Here is a 26,295-nt window from a genome sequence, read left to right as displayed (position 1 = left end):
TGGTGTCATTTGCACCCCCTCTCCTCTTTCTCACTCTCTGTCCTTCTGTCTATCTCTGTCTCTGAGAAAACATCTGGTTTTGCACTTGTTCTAAATCTGCTAATGTTTCTGTGAACTTTTTAAAAAACACTTGCAATCCTGCCTCTATCTTTTGAAACTAATTTCTCTCACTGTTACTTCATTAAACCACTCTATTCTACCTTTCCATTTGTCACTTAAGCTTCTCTCCTCCACATTTTCTACACACGCACACAAACACACCATTTGTTTTCTTCACTACAAATACTCTATATTACAGTTTCATTCCATTCCATTCCACCCCGTCACCATTTATTGTTGTTGTTACTGCTGCTGCTGCTATTTTTTGTTGTTGTTGTTGTTGTTCTCTGCTAAACATATAATTTATTACTCTGACATTTCAAATTAATACCAAATTGGTGTGCAGCGTTGTTTATTGTTCAATAGTTATGGTAACTAGTTCACTTCACTGCTTCACCTCCCCACATTCCCGCCAGTCCTTTTTCTCTTCCTCTGTGTGTGTGTGTATATATATATATATGTATATATATATATACATTGTATATATATGTGTGTGTGTACACATAAATATATCCACCTGGTTTATAGTAGTAGTGCTGTCATATATTCACTGGGTACTTAGTCGTAGTCACTGCTTTTGTGTGTGTACTTTATTTCAATTAATAAAAATGATAATAATAATAATGGTTTCAAATTTTGGTATGTGGCCAGCAATTTCAGGGTGTGGCTGTGGGGGATAAATCGAATAAGGCATAATGAATTGATGTGAAGTCATCTCTGCTGAGAATTCAGTTACTTAGGAATTAATCATAGCTCATGGAACAGTGATGATGTGAAGATGAAGGGGTTTTGCCTGCTGATTTGTCTCCACTGGTTGATCCCTATTTTATTAATTTTGGACTGGTGGGTGAAAGCTATGAAACTAAACCCTTGGGGAAGGGGGGGGGGCAGTCGATTACATTTATTCCCAGTGCTCCACTGGTACTTATTTTATTGATCCTGAAAGGATGAAAGGCAAAATTGACCTTGGCAGAATTTGAACTCAAAATGTAAAGACAGATGAAATACCACTATTAGCTTGCCAATAATGACAATTATGTTGGATCATTCAGGGTGTGGTGGGGTCACTAGTAAGTATTTTTACTGTTCTGAAAATGATTGACTTAGCTAGATTTGAACTCAGCATATCTACCTCTTGATGTCTTTATGATCAACATCATAATCACCATTATTGTTTCCATGTGTGCTTTTTCATGCAAGTATGGGTTGGACAAGACTTTTTATAACTCACTACTTGATGCCAGTCCTAATAGGTTACAACATGAGGTTTACTGTGTACATATAAAAACTAGGTTAGAGTTTGAGATTGTATTTCTTCCAAAGCTTTTGATTTTTTTGAGATAGTTCAAAGTCCATATAAGTTATACTGAAGGTGCAGTCTTAGAATGAACATCTTTGAAAACTATATTCTTTGTTATGCACTTGTCACCTTGCCTACTTTGAGAGTTGTTACACATTTATGTGCTATACAAAGAGCTATATACAATTGTCCATGAGAAAATATTGGTTCATTTCTCTTAGCATTTCTATTTTGACTACGTTATTAAAATTATTTATGTGTTGAAGGAATAATGTATATAGAAAGCATTTTAAACAACATTCATCATCATCATCATCATTTAACGTCCATTCTCCATGCTAGCATGAGTTGGACAGTTCGGCCGGGGATCTGGGAAGCCAGAAGGCTGCAACAGGCTCCAGTCTGATCTGGCAGTATTTCTACTGCTGGATGCCCTTCCTAATGCCAACCACTCTGAGTGTAGTGGGTGCTTTTTACGTGCCACCAGCACAGGTGCCAGGTGAGGTTGGCAACAGCCATGATCGGATTGGTGCTTTTTACGTGCCACCGGCACGGAAGCCAGTTAAGGCGGCACTGGCATCAGCCACGTTCGGATGGTGCTTTTTACATGCCACCGGCACAGTATACCTCATGTTGTAACATTAACTATGCAATAAAATCAAATACGTTATCCATGTATTATAATAATCTATTGTGGTATGACAATGTTGGTAATACTTTAACAAATCTTCATATCAGAAAAGTGCATATGCCTGGATTTAAACCCACTTTTCTGATAAATGAAGTACAATAGCTGAGTTTAAAAATATATGTCTATAATTAATGGATGATACTTGATTTAAAATCTTTATTTTCTAGTCAACTATCTTACAAATATGTTGTATGTATAATAATGCATTTTGATTTTGCTGTATTGGTAAAAGTTACATATGTAACCCATAGCTGAACAATATTATAGATGATATTGTGTAGCCCCTAGTTAGCCCCAGTCCAGTAGACCTATGATCAAAGGTTTTCAAACTCTGACCATGCCATTTGTTTTTAAGGCATTGTATATCTAAGACTACACACATTTTTTTTACAATGTGATTTGAGGAGGAGTTAACTTCTATTTCTGGCAGGTCAGGTGACCTGAGGCTTCCTTGTTGGTAATGGTTTCTAAAAGTTTATTAGATTGACTCTTAGTACTCGATTATATATTTTATTGACACCCCACCCCTCTGAGGTATGAATGGTAAAGCTGATCTAAGTGAAATCTGTGCTCAATACATAGAGCCATATCTAAATGCTGCAATACCAGTTTATTACTGCATTATTTGGAATGAAGAGACTCCTCATCATTTCATATCTGTTTTCCATGCCAGCATGGATTGGATAGTTTGACAGGATCTGGCCAGGCTCCAATTGTCTTTTTTTGGCATTGTTTCTATGCCAATTATTATTATTATTAGTAGTATCATCATCATCATCAATGTGGTGAGCTGGTTGAATTATTAGCTTGGACAAAAATGCTATGCAGAATTGCTTCCAGTTCTTTACATTCTGTGTTCAAATTCTGCCACAGTTCACTTTGTCTTTCATCCTTCAAGGTCAGTAAAATACCAGATTCTCATTGGGGTTGATGTAATTGACTGGCCACCTCCCTCAAAATTTCAAGCCCTCTCCTTATAGAGAGGATTATTATTATTTATCATTATCATTATCCCTTATGTATCTCGATTCAGCAAATATTCAAGAAAGTATTTATTTTTTTGCCAGTTGCCCTTGGGAGGATTTTAGTGAAGCTTTTCAAATTCTTTACACACACATCAGCTCTGATCCAACAGATTTATGCTTAGATATTTCAGGCATGACTATTTCCTTTTAATTTTCTCCTTTTCCATATAAGGTAGCTATTTTAAAATTTTTTTATCATTTCCCTTATTAGATAGTGAGGTGTGATCTGAGTGGATTCTTAGCCATATTATTGGGTCACCCCATAAATAATGCGGCTTTTTTATACTTTTATTTTATTTTTCAAAATTAAAATAGTTTTTTTAAAATCAAAAATATACTCTCCTTCATTTTCTACAATGCTCTTCCATCTATCTAGTAGACTTGCAAGGCCCCTCTTCCAAAATTCACTTGTCCGTGACAAAAAATACTCCTCCAGTACTGTTCTGACCTCTTCTACAGAATTCATATTGTTTTGCCTCCAAATGATTTTGAAGACTACAGAATAAATGATAATCAGTTGGCACAATGTCTGGCGAATATGGTAGGTGGGGCATCGTTTCCCATTTAAACTACTTCAGCCTTTGGAATGTCATCCTCATTGTATGTGACCAAGCATTATCCTCATGGAAGAACACCTTTTGTCTTGAAACCAAAGATGGTTGTTTTCCTCCTAGTGTTGACTTAAGCCACTCAAGCTGTTTACAGTAGATCTCCTTTGTTATCGTTTTAGGTTTAAATGTTTAAAATAGACTAAACCTTTCATATCCCACCAAACAGATAACACGTTATGTGGGTGACAACCTTTTTTAGCCTGGAACTGGTGTTTCTCCTTTCCCTGCCCACTGTCTTCGGCACTTGATATTTTTTATAGGCGACCTATTTCTTGTCACTATTCAGTTCAAAAAAGGTTAATTTGTGAAACACAACAGCAAAGAAGAGCACACATTCACTCTCTGTGCATGATTAGACTTGAAAAGTTTGTGAGGAACCCATTGACCCAATTCACTGACTTTGATGGCATGCAGGTGTCGAAGGCTGGTTGAATGACCAAATCCAAGCTTCTCTGCTAGTTCCTTAACAGTTATGATGGGATTTTGTTCCACCAGGGTTTGCAGGAAGTCCTCATTGAGCTCTACAAATCTTCCAGGACAAGGCTTATCTTCTAGGTTGTAGTTCCAGCTCAAAATATCTGGAATCACCGTTGACAGTGGATTACGCTTATTGTCCAACCCCCATATACTGCATTAATATTCCTCACGCTTTCTATTGCATTGTTGCCTCTATTGAATTCATAAAGCAAAATATGCTGAATATGCTCCTTTATAGCTTTAAAAAAATAACTTAAAATCAAACTGCACTTTTCAAAACTTGCACAAAGAATAAGTTCAAGGTAAAATTACTGCCTGCTTTTATAGCAAGTTGATACAGGTAGTTTATCTCATTCCCCTCTGACTTTTAGTTCATGCAATTGAAAAAACTGCATTATTTATGGGGTGACCCAATATATATTCTTGTAAATCTCTGTTGTTTGGTTGTTCATCTGTATGGCCAGGGAAAGAATTGCCTTGCCAAAATCCATATTACTAAATTGTTTTCATAAGTGAAAGAAATTGAAAAAAATTTCTTTAAGCATTTATTTCATTAAATCTTCTTTCCCTTAATTTGCCTTTTCCTCATAAGTGTCTTTAACATTTGCATATAGCTGCTATTTCAATCTAGTCAGATCTCTTCGATACAAAGTAGTTAGGAAAACAGAGGTCTATTAAACATGAGATTGCATTAAATTATTAACTTTACAGAGGGATGAGGAACCATAATGAGAATTGTTTCTTTAGGATAAAGGCATTACTATTCTCTCAGTTCATTAATAGTTTAAAAGAGATAGAGAGAAATAAAATTAATTTGAAATTCATATACATGAGAAAATTTTATGAGAACAATCCAATTTTTCTGTATATATTTTTGTTTGCATTATAGGAATTTTTATTTTATTTTTTTTAAGAACCTTAGTGAGTTATGAAATAAATCATTTTAACAATAGAACCTGCAGATAAAGCTGTGAATAATAATTCTACATGCTGTTACTTGTAGCTTTACCTACTGTTTTGTTTTTAAAATTGATGGGTTTTCTTTATTGTATATCTAGTTATTTCCAGCAGGTCAGTCTGACCAGTCACAGGTATGCCATTGGCTTGACACTTGTCATATACATTACCCTGTTGCTGCCATTGAGCAGCGCAGCCCTTCCTCACCAGTCAATTCACTTTGAACAGGTTTGATACAATAGAATCAAGTTGAGTAGAACGATCAACTGGTGTTTCTAGCTATTACCACACTGATTTTATTGAGGCTAATGATAGTTTTATCCTTGAATTCAGAGTTTAACCCTCTAGAATTTAAACCTGCCATATTCAGCTGCAATAGTCTACCTGTTTTATGTTGAAACTGACCAGATCCAGCCTTTCACACCTACCCTACAATGTCATTCTAAAAATTAACATTCAGATCATCAGAATCTTGAAGTTACATGATAATGCATGATTAATTCAAAACAATGTGGATAAACAAGCATTCCATTTTACTGAGTAATCTGAATGCTAATGAGTTAAACATGGTGCCATCCCTCCGTTTTCTTCTGAGAGGATAGTGGCAAGTGTACTGTGGAGTCTAATAAACTGACTTGTGTGTTTAATACATGGTGGTGTGGAAGTTAGTAAAACCTAATCAGTACATTTGATTGTTGTGTGGAACTTAGTAAACTGGTTGCTAGCTATTTACTTTGGTGTAGAAATCAGTAAACCGAGTGGTATGTTTACCATTGTGTGGTGTGCAAGTTAATGAACTGTCTGCTGTGTTTATTATGGTGTGGAAGTCACTAAGCAGACTGTTGTGTCTTACTATGATGTAGTATGGAAATTAGTAATCTGGATGGTGCAGAAGTAGTACTCATTGTTGAAGTATTTTGTTGTCTATACCCAGTCCACTCCACATCCATTCACTTACACACTTATCAAAATTAGACACATTTTTCTCCTAACTCACTTAATTCTGTCTACTGCCCCTCTGGCAGTTCTGCATTGAATTTCATCCATCTGATTCCATTTAATGAAATTAGCCTGTAAATTCTTTGTTAGGGACTCCCTGTCCTCTTTTAAATTGCTTCTCTTCCCCTCCACCAAGACAATCATTCAATATCCTGTAATTTTCAGAGAAACCAATTGATATGATTGGCAAATATTATTCTTGCTTCCTTCTAGAAAATTCCTCTATTATTCTCCATAGAATTGAAGTTTGGCTGTAGGTAATGACTGGTTGTGATTGCTATGGTTGTAATGACAGTGATAGCTGTGATTGCATAAGTTGTAATACAAGTAGTGGTAGCTAGTATTATTGTGATTGCATTTCCTATTAATGTTTTTTCTTTTACTTTTTTTTTTTAATTCTTTGCCAATTTGAAGTCTGTTGATAGATTTTGTGTGTGTATATGTGTGTGCAAGCACGTGCATCAAATATGAGATGAAATTCATTCCATATTAACTAATTACTCCACACCCTCCACTGACCGTTAATACAAATGGCTTGTTGTTGGCTATTGTATTAAAACAATGTTAGTTTTCAAAGAATGTGGTCATGGTGTTGGCTATTATCATTGGTAGTGGTAGCTGTAGTGGTTGTATTAAGATAAATGTATTAATTTTACTTTATTTTTCGGACTGAGTTTCATGAAACCCAAACCTCTTAGCAACTCACTGAGTCATTGTCTTTTTACATTTCTGTTTTTCCATGCAAGCATAGGTTAAACAAGTCTGCAGTTAAAAACCTAATTGAAATCATATTGTATACGCATGGAAGTACATATGTTAAACATCTTATAATTTGATTTTTCTTTCTAACTATTTATAACTGGTGGTATCTATTTGTAGGTGATTATCAGTGTTCACTGACTATTCTTGTTGACTGTTTAACCCTACTGGCATCAAGATAGACACAAAAGGAAAATTGTTTTATACCTTTTCCAAAGACATTAGTTATGCATATGAAACAAACACAACCAGGAATGAACTGAAGTGGCTTATCTCTATTTAATGGTGTTCGCTAGAGTTCCATATATTTTGGCCTTGTTTTTAAAGCAGAGAACCAGTTTTGGAAATTAAATGGGATGTACTATAGTTGAATGACTCCAACAAGGGCTTCATTGTAGGGACATTGCTGAAGTGTATCTTGAACAAATAAATTTGTTGGAACTCCTCTTTCTCCTGGCTATATTGGTAACTAGAAGAACTAGCTAATGAAACCCTAAGTGGTTTTGAAGTAATGTCACTGCTTACAGCAATGAGTTTATTCCTCTGCTTCATTGTTTTTCAATGCTAGCATATGTTAGGCAAATATGTATTGAAGTAATGTTTTAGAGCTGGATGCACTTCCTGTCATTAACCCTTACCTGTTTTTCAAGTATAAGATCTTCCATTTTACATGTCTTTGGAAGCACAGAGGCAGTGGACAATTTTTTGGCAGGGATGTGAGAACAGTTTCATTAATTTTTGGAGAAGTGCTTATGTAAACAATCATGCAATTATGTGTGTGTACACTTAAACATACATGCATCTCTGTTTTGGCATGGTTTCTATAGCTGGATGCCCTTCCTAATGCTAACCACTTTACAGAATTTGATGTGCTTTTTTTTTTGTGGTACCAACATTGAGGCCACCAAATAACTTACAAGACTCTCTCAACTGTATAGAAGTGCTGTATTGAAGCAGGTGATTTGTACCTGGTGTTAACAAGCTAAAATATAAAGGTACAGGATCTGTAAAGGAGATACCTCAGCTTGAAAGAAAGAGAGGATGATGGTGATGAGGTGTTTAGGACATCATCAAAAAAGACTAGAAGATGGATTTAAGAAAGAATAATGATGGATTGAAGATGAGTGGCTGGGTAGGTTTGCAGGATGGGAAAGGAGAATGACAGAGGGGGTTAGAGGTGAATGGAAGACACAGATGGAAGCATGGGCAATGGTGAATCTCAGTTTGAGAACTAGGTAAAGGAAAATAGCAATGGGATAAGGAGAAGGAAGTGATAAGCAGCAATACATAAAAGGGCAGGGATGGCTGGTTCATACTTGTGTAATAATCTTTCTGAATTAAATAGCTAGAGATAAAACACTGGATGTCTGACTCAGAAGTTCATATCTCACTTCAGGCTTTTGGGTGAGTGCATTGATAGAGCACTTACGCCAGCTTTCTTTATATCTATCAATGTATGATGTGAATGTTTTTATGTTAGTTTATGCCTTTAACAGGACTTGAACTCAGCACTCTCAACTAACGAAATAGTTGTTAATCAAACAATAAGTTCACTGTTTACACTGATACAGCATTGCACCGAAGCTACCACATTATTTACAGCTAGTTGTATTGAGACAGTGATAGCCTGGTGTTTTGACCATAGATACAAATTAGACATAGTGAACAATAGATGTTGGTAGACCAGCATCTTATCTAACAATGACTTTATTGTTGTTAAATATGGCTGATTAGTACCAAAGTCGACTCTGATTTGGTAAACTAATGTTAGAGGCTTTTTAGCTATGACCATCCTATCTTTTTCATATTTCTAGGGCTACTCTGTAGTGTATCATTCTTTACTGAGAAAGCAGGTTGTGAATTGGAGACCTTGGTGGTATTTCTAGCAGGCCAACTGACTCATGTACAGGCTCGATGGGTTTATTATTATTGTTATTATTATTATTGTAGCTGCTGTTAATTTGCTTCTGATTTCTGACAAAACTGAATTTTCTATTTTCAGATATGGTAGTTCCAGAAAAAAGATTGGACTGATATTACTACAGTCTTTTGAGGTTAGTTGATCTTAGCGCTATTACTAATTACATCCTTGTGTGAACATGTTTATGTTAGTTGATTTTACAGCTACTAATATATTATCTTGGTCTTCCTGCAGTTTCCTAATCTTATGGCTACCTATTTCTAATGTTTGAAAGTTGTTGGTCTGTAGTTAGATATAATTAACATTGTTAGTCTAACAAAGGTTGGATATAATTGCGGTTGTTGACCTGACTTGTTAAAGTTGAGGGTGTTGGTCTAATTATGGTAAGGTATATTTAAAGTTGTTGGTTTCTAGGATAGTTTGTAATTGAGGTTTGTCTGTCTACCTGTGGTTGAATATAATTAAGGTTGTTAGTCTAACAGTGGTTGGATATTGCTGTGATTGTTAATCTAACTAATATGGTGTATAGTTGAAGATGTTGGTCCAACCATGGTGAGATATATTTGAGGCTGTGTATCTCTGGTTGGATGTAGTCGAGGTTGCTGATCTGTCTATGGTTGGGTACAGTTACAGTTGTCCAATGTACATTGTCAGTCAAGCTATGGATGTTTGTTAGTTGAGCTTATTGGCACAGCATTGCTGGTTTGTGTGGTTAATGATTCGTTGGTTCCCAGTACAACAGTAACTTCTGATCAGCTGTGCATCAATGCACTCCTTTTACCACTACGGCGTCTCATCCATCTCTAGATACTCTACCTGATTTTCTACCTCACCCTTTTTATTTCTAATCCTTACTCCTCAGAACTACATAGGATGTCAATGAAACAACTAGGTGCCATCTGTAGATCAATTGTTACAGGTGTATCATACCTCTCTCTGACTGACAAATGTTTGGAGCTGAAGTACTCCTGAAAAACTCTTGATTTATCCAGAAGTAGAGTTGTCTTTCATCCATGTAACATAAATTCCGACACATTTAAGCCAATGAGGGAAGCCTCTGTGTAGTCACTTGACCTGCAAGAAATGCCAACCAAATCTCTCAGATCAAACATTACTTAATGACCCTTTTCAAGGCTTCAGTCACTGGAAGGGAAAAGAAAGAAGTTATCCTCAGACTGGAGATATGGCACTCAATGCTTGCAACAGTGGCTTGCTCTAAAAGTGCAAACAGACCAGTGATGATGTTAAACCAGGTGACAAATTAACTCTAGCTGTATTGCAAAATGTAGTTTTTGATATACAAATTTGGGATGGTCCTGGCTTGATTGTCTTTTATCATGGTGCAAAATAATAATGGCTTTAAGGTAAAAAGAAAAATAAAGAATAAAGTCCTACAGTTTTCCTGTTAATAAAAGCTGTAGCTTGTGCAACTATTGGAGAAAATGTTCATATTTAACCATCACTCCCTTTAAAATCACAAAACCAGGATTTCGTACAAGGCCCCTCAGAATTATTTAGCATCTTGGCATTCTAAAATTTTTATCTTTATTATATCTCACAGAGTTGATGACAAATGACTGAGACTTTTGGTGATTTGCTGTGTTTGAGGAGATGCATCAAGCTAAGTGAAATCATAGTTGCGGTCAGTGCTGGCAACACGTGACACGTGTGAGGCACTCATGCTGGTGACACGTAAAAGGCATTTGTGCTGGTGACACATAAAAAGGCACTCATGCTGGTGACATGTAAAAGGTACCCGGTGATGCGTAAGGGGCACCCGTGCCAGTGGATGCCTAAGGGGCACCCAAGCTGGTGATGCAAAAGGGATACCTGTGCCAGTGATGTGTAAGGAGCACCCGTGTTGGTGATGCATACGGGGCACCCATGCTGGTGATGCATAAGGGGCACCCATGCCAGTGATACATGCGATATGGGAGCCCTTAATATTTTGTGTTGTATAGTTATTAATTAGTACAGCATTTGAGTGCCTTCGTAACTGAGTTATTGGTAAACCCTCATCCATAGTCCTCTGCATCTACTAATGCACCAACACATTATCCTTCTACCTACTACTACTACTACTACTACTACTGTATTTGTTGCGTTAGACCAGTGGTTCTCAACCAGGATCCATATAAGATTTTGTTGTTTATAAATATAATAGGAATTTTTAAACATCAAATGGCTATGAGGGTCCACTTGAGAAAAATCGGAATCAAAGGGGCCCACAGGCAATAAATGGTTCAGAAATATTACTGCAAACTAGCAAATTGTGCATCGCCCTCCTCTGCCTCTCATCATCCATATTATCCTTCATTCCCTACACCAAACAATTTGCCCAAACATTTTGTCTGTAGTTCTTTAACCCTTTAGCATTCAGATTATTGTTATATGTAATGCTTATGTATTCACACTGTTTTGAATTAATCATGCATTATCTCAGCTCCAAGATTTTGATGATGTCATTGTTTATTTTAAAAATGACATTGTAGGGTAGATGTGAGAGACAAGATCTGGCCAGTTTGAACATAAAGTAGGCAGAATATTTTGGCCAGATATGGCCAATTATAATGCTAATTGTAATTTCCTTCTTGCCTTTGTTTTCACAACATCAACCTGCAAGGGTGATTGAAAGGTATAGGGCCTCTAGCTTTTCCAAACTACATTGTAAATAATAGAAATTATTTGCAAATAAACACTCCCCCCACTTCTTTTTTTTTGTTTTGTAGGGAAACCTAGAACTATATTTAAATGAATGTGTGTGAGTGTGTTGACTGTTGTGTAACTGTGGCCCAACATTTGTGTATATTTTTGTGTAAACAGCCAGTGTGGCAACTTACCAACTGGTGTTAAAGGAAAATCTATTCTTATCTGCTCCATTATACTGTTCAGGTGAAGCTACAATCTGATCACCTCTTTACTGAGTATTGGGAGGGAGGATAAGTTAATCTGCATTAATCTGACTGCAGATTATTAGCACTTAGGCTTATAATCCCATTTGTCTGTAATCTGTAGTTTTTGTTTTTAATATTTCTATTTATTTATTTTTTCTGTATCTTACATACACTGCTGATGTTCTAGATATTTTCTCTTTTCCTTCCCTTGCTTGTCCTTTCTCATGCCACCCTGCAGTTGTTCATACCCACCCTAACTCACTGACTGCCTGTCTCCATCATTCTAATAATTACTACTAGTAGTAGTGTGTGTATGTGTGTTTCTCTCTAAATTACTCCTGTTACACCTCTCAAATAAGCTTGTCTTTGCTGCTGTAGCTTTATTTTTAAGGGTGGACTTGGTATATTTGGTGACTGCAGTACAACCACCAGTGGTTTTATAATGGTTATTCTAGAGCACAATTACATGTGTTTTTAGCCTCCTCATAGTTTCCCAGAATTACATCTACCCCTCCCCCCATCCTCTAACCCTTTTCTTTTATTTTGCTTCCTTTCCTTTCCTCTTCACAGAAAGGACTGGGCCTTTCCATTATATCTCCCTTCCCACCCTACATCCCACAAGATACATCTCTCTTTACTGTGACCTGTTGGTTCTATATGGCTTTCTCTTTCTCCTCCCCATCCTTATCTGGCTCACTGAGCAGACCTTCATCCTTGGCCTTTCTCTTTGCTTTTTTTTGTATGTTTTATTTACCATTACCATCTGCCATTCCTCCCCTCTTTTAGGTTATTTCATAGACACCCCTCCCATCCACCTTGTTCTTGCTCCCACTCTAATCCTTCTTTTTAAATATCATTTCCACTAACCTACCCAACCACCCTGTTTTTTGTAGACCTCTTTTATGGAGTATTCAGCTGTATCTGTGCAGGTTCTATTCTCAGCTTACATTGTCCAAGTATTTCGCCATTTGCTATTTCTGTGAACACCAGACTCGTACATCTCTATTTGTTATTGTTGGTAGTCTGTGTCAAAATAACTAAGCATTACCTACTGACAACTGTGTTCTAATACTTCAAAAATAACGTGCACAGAGTTGCTACCTGATTTCTACGTTCTCTTACGGTGTGATTGCCTCATTAGTAGCCTAAGTCTAAACTTTCATGATTTTTGCAGTGAAGTTTTCTATCCATGTAACACTTTACTCGAACAGCTAGCTGCATTAAGCCTTCATTCTCATATAGGTTTCTAGCAAGTTTGTCAGTATAGAGGCACTAGCATGGCTGTGTGGTAAGAAGTTTGCTTCCCAATTTGCTTACCAATCACATGGCTTTGGGTTCAATCCCACTGTGTGACATTCATTACTATAGCCTCAGGCCATCTACCTAATCCAGTCTTGTGATTGGATTAGGTATATGGAAACTGGAAGAAGCTTGTGTGTGTATATATGTATATATATATGTGTGTGTGTGTTTGTATTTGTTTCTTTCTCACCACTGCTCGACAGCTGGTATTGGTTTGTTTACATCCCCTCAATCTAGTGGCTTAACAAAAGAGACCAACGGAGTAAGCACCAGGCGAAAAAAAAAAACAAAAGCAAAAAAAAACAACCTGTGATTGATATTGTTTGACTAACCCCTTCAAAGCAGTGCTCCAGCATGGCTGCAATCCAATAATTGAAACAAGTAAAAGATAAAAGATAAGGTTCATGTTCTTGAGTGAGATTTAAAAGATTTTGGAAGGTTTCAATGCATCTCTAATGCTTGTGTTTTTGATCCTGTTAGAGTAGAAAACCTTTGAAAGATTGAAAAACTCACAGCTATGAGTTTGGGTTAACTCTTTAGTATTCAGATTACTCTGACAAATGTAATGCCTATTTATTCACATTGTTTTCAATTAGTCGTGCCTTATCTTGCAGCTTCAAAATTTTGACGATGTGATAGCTTTTTTCACAACCATCAGAGCACAAAGCGCTTCTCATGAATGCAATGCGCATGTGAAAATAAAACGGAAGAGAAGAATAAAAGTGCAATGTCAAACAAGTTATATGATGGTCTGCATGTCATGTCTGACACCACTATCATGCAGCTTTGCTGCAATTTTCTTGTTTAGAATGATATAGAGTAGGTTTAAAAGGGTGGATCAGGCTGGTTTGAAAATAAAACGGGTAGAACATTCAAGCCAGACATGGATGGTTTAAATGCTAAAGGATTAAACCCATGGTCTGGAATTTGTCAGTTTGTATCTGAGGTTTTATCAGCCTGTTCATCATCTGATATTTAATTTGGTGGAACACTATTAGATAATGTTTCTTGGTTTATGGACTGTACGACTTTTCAAGAGCAATAACATGCCAGAAATGATAAAGAACATTTAGTTTCCTTAAACACTAAGCAAATAAAGTGTTTGACCCTACTAATTTTGATAAAAATAAGCAGTTGATAACAAACAATTATGTGTTTGTGCTGTTAAAAGTTTGTTTCCCAAGCACATGGCTTCAGTTCCCCTGTGAGGCACCGTGGGCATGTCTCCTACTATAGTTTCTAGCCAACCAAATCCTTGTGAGAAGATTTGCTAAATGGAAACTGTAAGAATCCCATCATATATGTGTCTGAATGTCTATGTTTGTGTCTCTTTGTCTGAATATCATGTGTCACTGTCATACAAACAGTGCATTCATTTCCAGTATTCAGTGAGAATATGTCTGACAGTAGAAAACCTTTCTTGATAAACTCCATGTGACCCATGCAAGCATAGAAGAGTGGATGCTAAAATGATGATGATGAAACATTCAGACTAAAAATTCTATCATGGATGTTTTTGCTTTACTTTCAATTTTTCTGAGGTCCAAAGTTAATGCTATTGTCAATTGATGATTGCTTAACGTAGGAAATCTTGTTGTTTAACTCCAGGTTAACCCTGATCATCTAGATCTATGATCAGTGCTTGTTTTAGCTTTGATCATCTCATCTTTTGAATGTATATATGTGTGTGTGTGTGTGTGTGTGTATATATATATATATATATATATGATTGCAATGTATTTTTTCAATTAAAGACAGCATAGGTTCAGAAATCATTATTCTTGTTCAACAAACCTTTGGCATGATCATAGCCAATCAAGCCCTTACTACTGACAAACAGTCTTAATCCATCAGCTTAATTTTCTCATGTTGAATAGATTGTTAAATTTAGATGCTCTTTACGAACTTTTAGACAATTTGTCTTTGACTGTCTGGGTGGACATTTTTTTTTTCGGCAAATAATGCCAAAAACTTCCTTGTGATTCTTTTGTTTAGTCAAAGTTATGATGAATGCACAACTCAGTGGCTCCGAGAGCAAGTTGCGATATGTATATTCATTTGGATGATTGATACAGTTTATAAATACAATCTCTATTTCTTCTTATCCCCTAGCACAACAGCAATGACAATACCCCATTGTCTGATACATACCTATGTAAACATTTGCATTGATTAAGTCTCTCCATCAACTCTAAAATGAATGATACTTTTGCTAATAATTCTTTCATTAGCTTGTTGGTCACAAAATAATTGTTGCTTTCTTTTGGATTACTTTTTGGGATTTTCCACTATGAATAGATAAAGTCAGAATATGTTCTGTATTGAAGTTTGGTGGTGTGTATGACAATGAAATCAATACTCTATAGAAAATGTTTTTCCTTCTCTTCTTTTTCTGGTAGCCAAGATACCAGAAACAGCTGAAGATTCTGCAATATGTCATGTATTTGGTGTGGGTGGAATTATTCAGGTACAATTAGAACCAGCGTGCATGAAGGTGGTGGGTGGATTGGTTGTGTTCTCTAATATCTTAGCAACAATGTCTCAGCTGACATCTTGTGATGTAATGAGTTAGCTTTTAATAGCAGACTTGATTAGAAGTGTTCTATTCTAGTTTAAAACAATCTGTGACCTATGTAGGACTCTAGAACATGCATAATACAAAGTAAACATACAGACATAATATTTCCTTCCTTTTTATATATTTGGTAAGAGTTTTGATGTAGAAACTTGTTGAAACAAGTATTGTTTTTGTAGAGGTATCTTCACAAATAATTCATCCCATGGTCTGATAACTATTGTCTGCTTTCTATTTTTTCCTCCTAAAAGATTGGCAGAAGAGATAGTGCGTTGAAAATAAATGTGTGATCCTCTGTCTCTTGTGGTATTCAGTTGTGGCGTTTTGTTTTGAGTTCAAATGTCACTGAAATCAACTTCACTTTTAATCCTTTGGGGGTTGATGGAAAGAACCACCAGTCAACTAATTGGGGTGATTTAATCTAATCTCATAAATTTGTTCTATGTTTAGGAATCAATATTTTGTTATGAGTAACAACTATTTTGTTGTTATACTCTTGCAATATCGGCCACACCTGCTGGAAAATGCAATACAGCAGTAGCTGAGGTAAGTCACAAGAGAGACAAAATACTTCAATAGGCACCCTGAAAGAACCATCATAATTGCCATTGCCACCACTACTGCCACTATCTTAATACCAACCTTTCCATTCTTGCATGGGCCAGACAGAATTCATTGAGGTAAATCGTTCATTGGTTGGATGCGCTTCTCTTGCAACCCTTACCTGTTTCCAAGCAAGGTAACATTTTCCTATGACCAAACATAGGAAGACAAGGAAGTGCGCATGCACACACGTGCGCGCATGCGCACACACACTCTTTCTCTCTCTCTCTTCTTTCAGTTTCTATTAAATTCACTCACAAGGCTTTGATCGGCCTGGAGCTTTAGAAGTCACTTGTCCAAAAAGCCATGTGGTGGAGTTGAATCCAAAACCAAGTTGTTGGGAAGCAAACTTCTTAACCACACAGTTATACCTGCACATATATAATAAAGGAATAAACTAATTGATATTGGCTTTCACTTTCCTCTACGGAAACGGTATTTAGAGAATCTTTTAGAACTTATTTTACATCCTTACTTGTGTTTTGTCCAACTCTGAACGATTGTTTTTACATCCCAAACCACTTCATACTGCTGGCCACTCAACCATGAACTAGTTTTTATTTAGTTAAAACTCAATAGTAATATTTGAACTTGTGACCATGTGGTCAGTATAGTGAATATGATCTGAAGGTTATGGTGCTGTACTAATGAGCCCCAGAGTTAGGAAATCAAACCTCAATGTAGTACTTGTGCCCATAAGCAAGTCACATAACTCTTCCACTTTTTACAATTTTTGAGTTTGTTTATTATATCATTTCCATCCTCAGTGGGTTTATCTACAATAATACCGTCCAACCCATGCTAGCATGGAAAGCAGACGCTAAACGATGATGAATACTACTGGTAGCAGGTTGACATAAATACATTTCACTATCCAAGCCGTCACATGTACAATGACATTGTAAGCACTTCATATGAGCTTGACATTGTTTCACTTGAAAATATATACAGATAATTAAGTGTTTCAATGGAAGTAGTCATTTGGTGTTCTATGAATTTAATATATTTTACACCAAATGTTTCCTGCACACATCCATCATATTTTCTAACGTACAAGTCAACATAAAATACAGTGTAAACATTCATACGTTGTCATATTTCCATATCCTGCTGCATTTCACATGTTTAAGTTGACCCATCTTCGTGTTTTCTTTAATTTATAAAGATTGTAAATGATTTATTACAGTGTGTGCAGAGAGTAGTATTTGACTTGTAGTAACCAGACATGTAGCTAGTTCAGTTGAATTAGGTGTGATTCATATTTGCTCTTTAGTATGCTTCTGCCTAGTGCAGGACCATTCTGTGTACTCTGTCCTGTTGTGGTTTATCATATGGCATACAGAATACCAATCTGAGCATATTGCTTTTTCTTTACTTCCTAGACTGTTCTTGTATGTTTATAGGTTCTGATGTTGGACATAACAGAGGCGAGCAAGGTGGACTCCAAGTGCAACAGTCATTGTTCCTCTGCACTTATGATTGATGGTATGAATCCCAGCATGATGTTTGGGATGTCATATTATCATTGATTTGATTGATCTTGAAGCAGTTTTTAGTGTGTATCTATTTTTTATGTTTGTCTGGGCTTGGTAGGAGAAATAATGCTTTTAGGTTAGTGGTTTTAGTAGTGTTCCAGGAGTTAGTCTAGACTGAATGACTAGAAAATTAGTTTTCTTAGGATGATATTGTATCAGAATTTTGATGACAGTGTCTGTGAGGCCTGAAGTTTTTTTTGTAACAGCAAACTGTTTTTGAACAGTATGCTTTTGCATACTAGTAATTATCCTTGATATTCTAGAAGTATTGTCAAATTTTAATTTATTGCAGATAGTATTTTTGTTTGCCTCCTTTTTTTTTATCTTAATATCTTACTTTATCTTATTTTAATATATGGCACCATATATATTTTGTGTCTTTGTTTCCATGTAAGTGGGATCTGGCAAACGAAGCAAGTTAGTATTCTTATCATTTGTGAATTACAGCCTGTTTAAAGAATTACATATGTCTTTATTTCCTTCTTAGTTGAATTATCTGATGATTGAATGAATTACTAGAATTCTTGTGAGCAAAGATACTTTAACAATGGGTAACTAATTTTGACTTCAGGACAGCCAACACTTTTCAACTCAGTGCTGTAAGCTAACAATTCACTCATCAATTTTACTGTATTATTATAGAGGCTCATATCTTGTCATAACTTTTTACAGCTAGACCAGTGGTTCTCAACTAGGGTCCATATGACGCCTGAGGGTCCATATAAGATTTTGGGGGGCCCATGCAACAAAATAGTAAACTGGAAACCCACAATAGTATTTTAAGGACCCCTGGAAACATTTCACTTTAGATGTATGTATTGGTATGTTCTGTAAGAAACAGGTAGGTTTCTTTTCCTAACATTTTACATAAGTTCAACCTACAGAAGTTAATGTGTAAAAAACAAAATAGGAATTTTGAAAGAAGTTTCTATAAAACTAGTTTTTAAACATTGAATGCAAATGGGATCCACCAGAATAAAATGATAATCAAAGGTGTCCATAGATTAAAAAAAAAAGGTTGTAAATGATGAACTGGGTGAGTTGGGAGAGCCAGGTGTCTTATCTGTGAAGACAGCACATTGCTGGGAGCCAGCTCCAAACTATTGATCATTCATCAGGGTTGGCCAGTATGCTGTCCACTTAGCTCTTTTGTCCCCTCATTGAATTAAATACCTGAATTTTAATTAACATTCCTCTACTGTCTGAGTTCAGTTTTTGCCACTCATCCCTCAGTGTAGGTTAATAATGTTGTTATTTAGCTCCAAATCAACTCTGATTGAGCAGACCCAACACCAGAGGTGTTCCAGCTATGACTATCCTGCTGTGGTCAATAACATAGGCAGAAAAAGTGAATTTAATTGTAGTAGCATGCCTGCTGCTGTTTCCTGAGCATATTATCTATGCTGGTATACTGTGTTTGGGACCAATTAGATTATTAATGTGTGATTATCCCTTGTAGAAGAGGCAGGAAAATGGAGGTGTGTGATAGTCATGTCTTTCCCAAAGACACTAATAACATGTGAGAACCAGTTTCTGGGATTGTTTTGGCAAGATCTAAAATACAGTAGCACCTGTTACCTTCCACTTTCCTCTAATGCCACTGATATCCCCTCCACCCCACATTCCCGGCATGGAACATGCATTTTGCTATTTTAACCTAGTTTTGTTGGTTTTTTTTTTTTTTCCAGTTCATGTGATGCTAACTCCCCCCCCCCCATAACTTTTGGCCTCTTTTTAAATTTAATTATTATTATTATTATTTTTATCCGTAGTCAATAAAACATCCACATCCTCTCTCTAGATATATAATAATGATGCTGACCTTACGAAGTCAATGAAGTACTGGATTTTGGAACAGAGGAAGGAGGTTCTAATTGTGGCTTCAACAGCTGACTGACTGCTTTAGATGATGTGCTGCCCTGTTTTGTTGGCTTGTGAAACTGTCCTAAATATGTTAGCCTCTGCGTCACAAACAGTTTTGATTAGTCTTTTTTTTTTGTGTGTGTGTGGTGTCAAAGAGGGATCCTCTATATAGACACTCGACTTGCTAGATATAGCAGCTAAATCTCTCCCCATTTCCCTGAATCAAGCCCTATTGTTTGCCAAAAGGTGAAATGCAGCATGTGCATGAGAAAATGGAGTGGCGGTAGTGATGAATTCCTTTTTATTGTGGAAATTTGCAGGTACTTGCTGCATAAACTTTACCAATGCAAAAAAAAATAAATAAAAATAAAAAAGAAGAACTGCTCTTTTCCAAGCCATATAGACTCATTGGATCAGTTTACCTGGTTTCTGTGGCATATATATTTCTTCACTAGAAGGGATGTCGGTCCATTGCATGATTACTCATTTTTGCCAGCTGAGTGGACTGAAGCAACATGAAATGAAGTGTTTTGCTCAAGGGCACTATGCATTGCCTAGTCCAGAATTGAAACCACAATCTTATTATCTTAAGTCCAACACTCCAACACTCTAACCACTAAGCAATATGCTTCCACTTTATCGGTGAGGTCTGTCTTTTCATTTTAGTGACTTCTAAGTCTGCACCAGGTTGATAGTTCCAGCTCCTTTACTCTTTTACTTGTTCCAGTCATTTGACTGTGGCCATGCTGGAGCACTGCCTTTAGTCGAGCAAATCAACCCCAGGACTTATTCTTTGTAAGCCTAGTACTTATTCTATCGGTCTCTTTTGCTGAACCGCTAAGTTACGGGGACGTAAACACCAGCATTGGTTGTCAAGCGATGTTGTGGGGACAAACACACACACATACACACACATATATATATATACATATATACAACAAGCTTCTTTCAGTTTCCGTCTACCAAATCCACTCACAAGGCTTTGGTCGGCACAAGGCTAATGTAGAAGACACTTGCCCAAGACTGAACCAGGAACCATGTGGTTGGGAAGCAAGCTACTTACCACACAGCCACTCCTACGTCTTTGATAATTTCTCTTATGGGAAAAAGAAAAATATCCTTCAAATATTAGCAAAGGATTTCTTTATCTGACTTTCTTATCTAAATATGAGTTACTAGTCTAAAAAAGTATACCCACTTTGTCTTGCCAGTTACTTGGTGATTCTTTCAGTGCTGATGCCACATAAAAATTGTCAAGAAGGTCGAGGGTGTCTTGGCATCACTCAGCAAGACTTTTGTTAGCTGCTCTCCAGCCATCTATTTAAAACTGTATACAGCTATGGTACGACCACACTTGGAATTCGCATCATCAGTTTGGAACCCCTATCTTGCTCAGAACATTGACCTCCTGGAATCTGTTCAGAGACGTGCAACGAAACGCATACCCTCCATCAGACACCTACCATATTCTGAGCGCCTTGTTTCCCTGGGCATGGATTCACTGAAGCTCCGGCGTCTGGCGACAGACTTGGTAAACGCCCACAAAGTTGTCAACAACCTCACCAATAACAACACTGAACACCTTTTTGATTTCCATGTGTCTAACACACGTGGACATGCCTACAAAGTCAGAAAACAACACAGCTCCCATGACTTTCGGAAACATTTCTTCACGCTCAGAGTTGCTGAAGCATGGAATAAACTGCCTGCGTCAGTTGTTGACTGCCATGACACTGCATCCTTTAAGGCCCTCATGCTTTCCGAAATCCGTCGAAACTACACCTGATTATATATGCACTTTAGATGAGTTGTAGTGCACCTGAGCACTGTACACAATGTTTATTATTATTATTATTATTATTATTATAAAAAGCATCCAGTTAACACTGTAAAATTATTGGTGCTTGGAAGGGGAACCAGCTGTAAAAACCATGCTAAAACTGACCTTGCTTGTACTGCTGCTACATGAAAAGCACTCAGTCCACTCTATGGTGTTGGTGTATGGAAGGACATCCAGCTATAAAAACTATGCCAAAACAGACACAGAAGCATGGCACAGGCTGTCTGGTTAGTTCCTGTCAAACTGTCTCATCCATGCCAGTGTGGGAGGAGGATGTTAAACAATGATGATTATGACTGTCTTATGGTTTGCTATGGTTAACAAAGGACTTGAAAGATACCTTGATATTGGTTAATAAAAGGCCAGCATTTTTTGGGAGTGAAGGGGCTAAGTAAATTAAATTGACCCTAGTGTTCAACCAGAACTTATTTTATCAACCCCGAAAGGCTGAATGGTAAAATCGAATCTGGCTGAACTTGAACTAGGAGTGTAAAGATGGATGAAATGCCACTAAGCATTTTCCCCAGCATGCTAATGATTCTCCCAGCTCATCACCTTAAGACAACTTGAAATTAATTTTCATTCATTCTTTACATGTTTTACATATTTCCAGTAGTACAGTCTATGCAGGAGATTAGTGCTGTAGTGATCCTTGCTACTGATTATTTGGTATTACTTACAGAGCTTTTGTGATGGCAATATAGCCTTGCCCCTTTCCCTAGCAAAGCAATGCATTAATGTCGTTACATGCACAACTACAGCATACGTAGATTAGCATTAGGCCTCTAGACCTATGAGGACCTGGGCAGTATTGTTGATTACATATGAAAAACAGGACAGTTTTCCGCTGTTGTCATTTTATTACCTTTCATTACATTTTCATAGCAGTAGTTATTTATTTCTACTGGATCTACCTAGTCTTGTTTTGTGGAACCTACTGTCAAATTCTGCCATCTTGTAATATAAAATCATTAGGCATTTTATAGATTAATAAATACTATCTGGTCAACAAGGTATCTAATTGCTCCATGGACTACATATTATCTGCATAGTGTGCTACAGTGAGATGGAAGAGTCAATAGCTCATTAAATTTGCATGGGGAACAGCTGGGGAAAAAAAGTCTACCCTAATCTAGGAATCTCTCGTTCAGTTCATATGAAGTCCATTGGAAAGACAAGGACTGACATGTAGCTATTTTTCTTTCTCATTATCAACATATTGGTTAATTTAAGGAGCGAGTACTAGTTCTGCTGTGGTCGACTATGAGCCCAAGCACTTAGTGTTGATAAGCACAAAAGTTATAATTTCTGTCAGTAAACTTTGAAAATATGGAGTAATTTTCCACTAATTTTCTAGGTTATATCAGTTGGTTATTGTTATCAAACACTTAATTTAATACTTGGATCATGTAACCTAAAGCAGTAAAAATTTGTATAATGATTAAGCAACAAGCGGTAAGGTGTTGAGGCTTAGCTAATCCATACCAGCATAGAAAAATTGATGTAAAGTAACGAGTGTAGAATTTTAGGATTTTACTGTAACAATAAAAGAACAAACACTTAAAACAACTCATGAGGTGTGAATTGCTTAAAGTAGAATGTTTACAATGATAACTGTGATTTTAAAATTTTCACTTCAGACACAGGTATTATAAGCTTATATTTACTCATGATATTCAATAATTAACTACGTTTTGTTTTGATGTTTATTTTCCACTGCTGACACCTATCCCACCTACACAAAGCACTGGCATTAGAGAGTGCCCTGATTGTATTATAAGTATGACATCATTTTGTGTGCCAGCGAAAACAAACACCTGGGCCTTTAAAAACTACAGAAATGAAATGTCATGGCCAGGTGTTCTAATCACTTTAACATAAAAAGTAGGAAGTAATAAGTTTGTAGGACATAACTTGAGTTACGTATGTGAGTGTACACTCATTTTCTGGGTTTTTTTTTTTTAATGACTGCGCTGTTGATGTTGACCTGTTTAGGGTGACTACCTGAGATTAATGATTTCATACTCTATGAAGCTTTACAACATGCATAAGAGTCTAGACAGAATAGTAGAAAAATAATGAGAAAGGCTACACACACACACACTCATACAACATAAGAAGGAATTAGTAAAATATGATAATAAGAGAAATGTTAATGTAGATTATGATGGTGTATCATAGAATTTCTTTTCAAGCACTATATACTTTACTCTTTTACTCGTTTCAGTCATTTAACTGTGGCCATGCTGGAGCACCACCTTTAGTCGAGCAAATCGACCCCAGGACTTATTCTTTGTAAGCCTAGTACTTATTCTATCGGTCTCTTTTGCCGAACCGCTAAGTTACGGGGACGTAAACACACCAAGTGATGTTGGGGTAACAAACAGACACACAAGTATATACACACACACATACATATATATATATATATATATATATATATATAAAACATTTATTTTGACATTGTATCTTTACATCATTTTCCAATGTTCTGAGAGCTGACCTCATGCCTTCAATCAATAGGTACTTTCCACCATCAGCTGAAGGTACTTTCTCACTCTGTAAATTCATCATGTGTTTATAACAATGTAATCATTTCTCTTCACTACCTTCTGATCTATTCTTCTTGACCTACTTCTATCTCCCCACCTTACGTCTTCCCACTCTGATATTTCCATCCAACTGTACCACCACCCCTGTTCATTACTCACTATATCTACCTTTACCCTCATCTCCGACCATCTGTTACTCTCACCTCACACTCATATGAAAGTCCACTCTTTCCTTCCCTCCCATGAACCACTGTCCATATCCTGTCTTATACTCCTCTTCTTCAAACTTTGAAAGTTTGCTCTGGCACTCTGTTACTACCTTCTTTTATATCTTTCCAAACTACTCCCACACACGCATATACAAGTGGGGTAGCCATGTATCTCTTTAACAGCAAGACACCTGTTCTTGTCCGCCTATCATACTTTAGCCTTTCAACACCTGGCACGAAATCATCTTTTGCTCTCAAATACCACCCCTCCTCTTAGTTGTAGGAGCCTCCCCCCATCCCCCATTCATTTTCCGTTTTGCAAGTTACTCAGCAATTTCACGAGTGCTTGGTGGCACATAAAAAGCACCTTGTACACACTGTAATGTAGTGGGCATTGGGCAAGGCATTCAGCTGGGCAACCCATGGCTAAAGCTGACACTGGAACTCAGTGCAATCCCATGTCTTGTTGGATTATATCAAACTGTCCAATCCATTAAATGATGGTGATTTCAGTTGGTGTCTTTAATACCTAATACCCAGCTACTGTCTAAGATCATCTGTGCTTTTCTTGTCTTTATTCAGATCCTATCAAAGTCATGACTTAATTATTTTATTTTTATTATTACAAGGTGGCAGAAATGATAGTGCTTAATTGAAATGTTTTGCCACATTCTCTTACATTTTGAAACCCCTCCAGAGTTGATATTTGCCTTTCATTCTTCTGAATTTGCAATCATATATTGGAGTTAATAGAATCAACTCTCCCCAAAATATGTTGCGTTGTGTTTATGTCAGAAATAATAATAATAATTATTATTATTATTATTGAAAGAGCAGTATGATGATGATGATGATAAAATAAAACTTGAAAGAATGAATTTGTCAGATGTAAAAATTTCAAAAAGATTACGCCTTTATTGGATATTTGAATAAGTAGAATAATGGTACTTCTAGGCAATGTCGTTTGAAGTACCGACTTACTTGTAGAATATTTACATGTGTTTCTGTTTTATGTTGCTATATAGTTCCAAGTCATCTCGCAGCAGGTGCACTGCTATTCTGTATAACTATGACAACATTTTCCGGTGTGTTCTTCCCTTATGGTAGGGTGTGATTCCAGAGAAATGTGGCTGCTATTTCTAGTAGTTCAACTGTGTAGAGCTGGAGTGGGCAACCATTTTAGTACCAGAAGCAAAGGTCAGTGCCTAAGAATTTGTAAGGTCTGAGATACCTTGCACTTTGTACTCAAGAAGACCTGACCTCTGCAACAAATATGTTATGGCTACTCCTCCTTGTGAAGAGGATTGGCCTGCAAGATTCTTGTGCTGGTGTCACATAAAAGGTACTTTTGCTGATGTCGTGTTGAAAGCACCCAGCATACACTGTAAAGTGGTTGGCATTAGAAGGGCATCCAACTGTAGAAACAAGACTAAATCAGACTGGAATTATGTGCAGCTCACCAGCTTGCCAGCTCTTGTCAAACTATCCAATGCATGCCAGCATGGAAAATGGACATTAAAGGAGGATGATGATTATGATGACATTTGTGCTGATAAAAACAGTGAATCATTTAGTATTTTGGTTGGTCTTAAGGCTTAAAGCATGTATTTTCCATATGGTTTTTAGGAACTTCAGCAAGCAATATGATATTAAAACGTGGGAGAAGGGTTCCCCCCATTTCTGGCTTACAGTGTAGAATTCTTGTATATTTACACTCATCAAGATAAAAAAAGAAACAAAACAGAAATAGCATTGTTTTGTATTCAAAGAGTCTTGGCAAAGCATTACATTACATACTTTTTAAATGTCTGTGAGGTGATCTCAAATCTTAATAGGTTTCACTTTCAATTTCATCTTCACTAATATTGACCAAATAAGTACCTGCAATATATTGACAAAAAGATTGTCCCCCAAAGTGATGATCTGTACTCTGTGTCTGTAAATGTGTGTGTACAGACACACATTTGCAACCATCACACGAAAGAAATTAATGTGTGCTACATAAACAAATAGTTACCATTTTAGAAACGATACCATCTTTGAGGAGATTTTGTATCCACAAAAGGTTAGTTACATAAAATAA

General features: G+C 36.6%; 1 protein-coding gene across 4 annotated transcripts in view; it reads left to right on the top strand.

Moving 5' to 3' along the window:
- The window catches only part of LOC115213787 (stearoyl-CoA desaturase 5), a 123,318-nt gene that overhangs the window by 31,173 nt on the left and 65,850 nt on the right, over nt 1-26,295 (top strand). For all 4 annotated transcript variants that reach the window (XM_036504712.1, XM_029782633.2, XM_029782632.2 and 1 more), the window contains exon 2: nt 8,921-8,972. The gene's annotated coding sequence lies outside the window, so the exon portion shown is untranslated. The remainder of the gene's footprint in view (nt 1-8,920; nt 8,973-26,295) is intronic.

Source organism: Octopus sinensis, linkage group LG7 (genome assembly GCF_006345805.1).
Source record: "Octopus sinensis linkage group LG7, ASM634580v1, whole genome shotgun sequence".
NCBI classification, from domain to species: Eukaryota; Metazoa; Mollusca; class Cephalopoda; order Octopoda; family Octopodidae; genus Octopus; species Octopus sinensis.
This window is presented reverse-complemented; position numbering and strand designations above follow the sequence as displayed.